The sequence below is a fragment of the Cibotium barometz genome, chromosome 12 (assembly GCF_041138505.1).
Source record: "Cibotium barometz isolate CiBa-2024 chromosome 12, ASM4113850v1, whole genome shotgun sequence".
Lineage (NCBI taxonomy): Eukaryota > Viridiplantae > Streptophyta > Polypodiopsida > Cyatheales > Cibotiaceae > Cibotium > Cibotium barometz.
This window is the reverse complement of record NC_141057.1, coordinates 1,960,162-1,965,032: the sequence shown is the minus strand read 5'-3', so window position 1 is coordinate 1,965,032 and position 4,871 is coordinate 1,960,162. Positions and strand designations below refer to the sequence as shown.

Here is a 4,871-nt window from a genome sequence, read left to right as displayed (position 1 = left end):
GGCATCTACCTAGGCCACGTGGAGCTGCTCTGTGAGTTGGGTGATTGCTTGCAGGGCTTCGGCAAGGGTACTCTCCTGGACCTCCAAGGAGGCCTACAATTGTGTGTTGGTGAGGAGGGTGGCTTGGAGATCTTGTTGGCTTTGGATTAAATTTGCACAGGCCAAATGCATGGCTAATTGGGATGCTGCAACTTGCTCATGCTCGTGCTGCATATAGTCCTTCATGGACATAAGGAGCTCCCAGGCGAGGTTGGAGAATCCTTCTACAAAGTTGGGGAGGGTGATGTGGAAGGAGTGGATTCCTTTAGAGCATGCCTATTGGAAGACTGGAAGCAATAGGCCCTGCACCCAGCATAGGGTATTTAATGCATGGCACTGAGAGGTGGATGATGAGGCCAATGGCCCTTCTTTGGGGCAAGCTGGTGAGGGGAGAGATTGGCCCTCGAGGCTTGGTGTGGAGTGGAGTAGGGTTTCTTCGAGGAACTGGGACGTTCGGCTAAGCTCCTCTTCCTCTGGAGCTTTGTGGTGTGCCTCCTCCTCCTCAAGACCAGAATGGTGACACTTGGAGAGGGGCATGGAAGGGGAATGTTGTGGCTTAGGGTTAGTGGGAGGGATGGTGGCACTGCCCAGTTGGGGCTCAAGGTTGGGAGGGATTGTGGTACTGCTATGTAGATGGACAGGTGGGGGAATCTCCTCCCTGTCGGCTGCATGGTAAAGGACTTGGTGAGGAGTGATGAGGTGGCTAGCTTGCCCTATGGGTTGGAGTAGATAGCATGGAGTTCTTTGTGGAGGTATTCGACCTAGTTGACAGGTATACCTCGATGGAAGCGGTCGGCCCAACGTGTTGTGAGGAGAAAGTAGAGGGTGTGGGCGGGACTGGTGCCTACCGTGTGATGTTGTGCCACTCCACGCCATCTTTGGTGTGGGGCCCTACAAGGTGTCGCACACATGGTGTAGGACATTTCTATGGCACACGTACAATTGTTCGAGTCGAGGGAGTTGGAGCTCATCTGAAACCAAGTTGAGACTGAGGTGTATTGTATGTCGAGCGCCTTCCGAGTCTAGCACATGCCTTGTAGCTTGGCTAGCGTTGTATGTATCGATAAAGTACAGGCAATTGAGGAGGTCGGGTCCCCAATCTTCAGCTCTTTGATTAGGGTAAAGAGTGGGGTATAAGCTTCTGAGGCTACGATCCCCCGATTTAAAACATACATTAGGGGGGTTCTTATACATTAAGACTTGAGAGAGCATACAGTCACTAAGATCAATCAAAAGGTTACTTGGCAAGTCATTGGACAGACCACAAGGGTTTGGCGGGGGTGCCATCTCGATGGGTAGATTTCTGATATGGGGTGGGTACCAAGCAAATGACCCAAGGGTTCTACCAGGCTTTTGAGGAAGGGGAGGAAAGGAAGTTTCACCCAAATAAGGCCCAACCGGGGAAAATTCAGGATACCACCGAAAGAGGGAGAGAGGTAAGTTATGATAAATCAACTTCCTGCACCAACATCATTGAGCACCGTTTCTTCTTCTTTAAACAGAAAAATGAAAGTCATTGGGAAGAAACTGGGTCTTTTCTACTCATACATCTCTGCTTTCCCAGTTGTCCCTAATCTGGCTTTTCAGAACCTCCACTAGGGGTGGGGCCAAAGGCACAGTCCAATTAATGCCCTTGCCTAGTAAGTAATAGCCCAATCCCGAACAACATGGAGTGCAGTGGAAGGGAGATTGAGATAGACATACCTTTCTTGCCTAAGTCTCCAGGTTTATTAAGACCATCCTTGTTTCGTGTTTCGTTATTGGTAGGTCTCTAGGTAGCGTGAGGCCTAGGGATAGTAGCGCCGAAAAAGTTTCCTTAGCTGACGAACTTCCTCCTCCAAGAGGAATGGTGCTTCGACTCCCGAATTCTTCAAGCACAGTCGGGTCATGGGCCCCCTTGTCCGCCACCGATAGAGGTGTGGAGGGGGGGCTAGAGGTGGGTTCTTCCATGATTGAATGGGGAAAGGAAAGGGCACAGAGAGGGAGAGAGAATAGAGTTCTTATGGATCTCTACATGCGGATCACCAGAAGGATAGCCGAATGTCGGAAGATTTGGGGAAACTTGTGCCACTTGTCCCATCTGAAGTGAAGTGGGTTGACATATATTTTGAAGCTTTCCTTACCAGCCACGATGAGAGGTAGAGGGGAGACATCCACCAGTTAGATCACATCTGTAACAAGGCCACGCAGAGAGCTATCCCTCTGATCCTAAACTAGAGAGGCCTTTTCAGGATAGGAAAGTTTCTCAAGAGAGGAGGGGGCACAATCCACACACAGGCAAAGACAGGTCGTGTGACGACAAGGTGACGGCAGCGAACAACCTGCAACCACTCACGTTCAACCACCAAAGAAAACCACTTTTTCAACTATCCATGGTGTCCAAAAGTTGGTTGATTGCCAAAAGATATTGAGTAGCTTTTTATACATGGAACAAATGCCACTACAAAATATTTCAGTGTTGCAAGATTAAAACAATCCCAAGCTTTGATATGAACCATTCGAACTATTCTATTGTGGAACGGATACACTAGGTGCAACGTATATAGAGTTAAAAGAAAGACTACCATGTGGATGTCTGGGCAACAATGCCAATTAACTGCACTAGACTATGTGATCTATAACTTCAGCACATTAAGTAGCTTTTCCTGCTCCAACTCTTTGGATCTGTTGTCTCGTCATGGTGAGTACTGGCTACTTTAGGCTGAGATCTTTGAGTTGAGAGGAGTAATGTCCATGGGATAGCTTCCTAGAACTCGGAGGAACGTGACGAACTCTTGGATCTCGGCCATGGCATTCTGAGCACGTGCGTCAGCCATGGATGCCTCGAAGTCAATGTAGAAGAGATACTCGAAGTACTTGGCCACATTCATACCACTACTCCGATTCACATTGTTGTCGACGTCGTCCATGGCCACCACCCTGAGCGGGCGCTTGCGTTGCGGGCGACTCTCGATTTTGGTGAGATTGATGCTCCGGAAGGCGAAGGCGGCCACCACTTTGAAGAGGATGCGTGTGGAGTCCTCGTGTGCGAACACGATACTGGTCTTGAAGGGCCGGTCGGTGCGCGGGATGATGGGCTCGCGCGCGAGCATGACAAATCTGGTGATGTTGCTAGCGTCGTCTTGTATTCCTTCGGCGATTACCTGGAGCCCATAAAGTTGGGCGGCATTGCAGCTAGCCACGGCGGCGGTGTCGCGGAGCCCCTGGGCAGCCACGAACTGGGCGGCGCCGGCGGTGTCGTCCACAGCCTCCCGTACCAAATTGGGGCCGAGGAGCTTGGTGAGGGTGTGCTCGCATTGGGCAAGGGCCTGAGGGTGGCTTATGACTCGCACTAGCTCTTCTTGTGCGACCCCTTGGAGACTTAGCAAGCAGTGGTGGACAGGAAGCTGGACCTCGCCCACTATGTGGAGGCTATGGCGAAGGAGTAGGTCATAGTTGCGGTGGATACTGCCCCCTAAAGAGTTCTCAACGGGCAGCACAGCTCGGTCGGCTATCCAAAGCTCCACCGACTCGAAGGCCGCCTCAAATTGATCGCAAGCCATAGGCTTGCAATTTGGATATGCTCTTGCAGCTGCGGCCTCGCTGTAAGCCCCCGGTACACCTTGGTAAGCAACTCGCAGCTCCGATCCCGGCTCCAATTGCGTGATAGACAATGGCCTCGGCAAGTTGATGGCATCCCCATTAATATTGTTGGTGCCATTGCCGTTGACATAAGATCGCTCGCTCGCTTGAATAATCCAAGCAGCACCTGATCCATGATTATTAAGCGGCGGAACTGGTAGCATAGCATTAAAGCGGGTCGGAGGCATCAAGCAGCTCCTTCTCATCAACACTAGAGAGCAATCAAAAACAGAATGCATTGCCATGATACATCTCTTCCTCAGTACCAAATTTTTCATGAACATAATGCTCCGTTTTGTTTGGCGCCAAATCGCTCAGACGTACTCTTGGCGTATCAACCACAATATGCAAGTCTGGGTACCACCCTTGAATCAGGTGTATGCAATGCATCAATCACAATCATAGAGTGCACGCAACCACCGTTAATTCACATTTTCGCTTGCACTAGTAGGTGTCTATACGCAATCAACCATAAAGTGACCCCATACAGAGGGTCTGAGATCGTAATCAACGTTCTTTCATGATAGCAAAAACACGTCTTTCTTTTCAAGCAAGGGTATAGGGTGAGATACACCTATCATGATAGCAAGGGCTCAAGGCAAACGTAATTTACATGATCTCATCTTCACCTAAAAGCACAACGTCACAAAATGTCATCATGTATGCATCTTCTACAAGCATCCTTTGACAACTTCACCAAATGGGCAGCTTTCGGAGTAATGAAGCGTAAAAAATATTAAGCCCATCCGTAGCAGTACGAGGGCTTATTTAAGTTGTTTGTGTGACTTTTCTAAGAGAGCCTTGGGTGGTTTGGTGAAGGGGGAAGACATGCCATGCTAGTTGGAGTTTGCTTGGTACTTGCTAAGTTAGGTCATAAAGGTGTATATTGGATGTGACTTTTAAGCCCTTTACAAAATTTAGGTAGAGACATTCCTTTATATATCAAGCCACCTTCTCCCTTCATTTATAATGGGTGGAGGTGAACATCATGCAAATTATATGCTAGAGGTAGTTGTGAAAAGTAATGATATGGTCGGTGGTGATACATACCCACCAATACTAAGAATATGGTGGTCATGGGAGTTAGGAAACATTGATGAAAGTTGAAAGTACCTATTTAGAGAGACATTTAAAGTTCATGTGACAATACAATTTAGAGAGACATTTTGAAGTTCATGTGACAATACAATTTGGTCCTATGTTGTTCTTTT

General features: G+C 48.7%; 1 pseudogene across 1 annotated transcript; it reads right to left on the bottom strand.

Annotated features, from left to right (window-relative positions):
- Positions 1 to 2,522: 2,522 nt before the first annotated feature.
- LOC147632938 (arogenate dehydratase/prephenate dehydratase 6, chloroplastic pseudogene) lies at positions 2,523 to 4,100 on the bottom strand (annotated as a pseudogene). The gene has a single exon (XR_015267068.1). The product of XR_015267068.1 is annotated as an arogenate dehydratase/prephenate dehydratase 6, chloroplastic pseudogene (transcript).
- Positions 4,101 to 4,871: the final 771 nt, after the last annotated feature.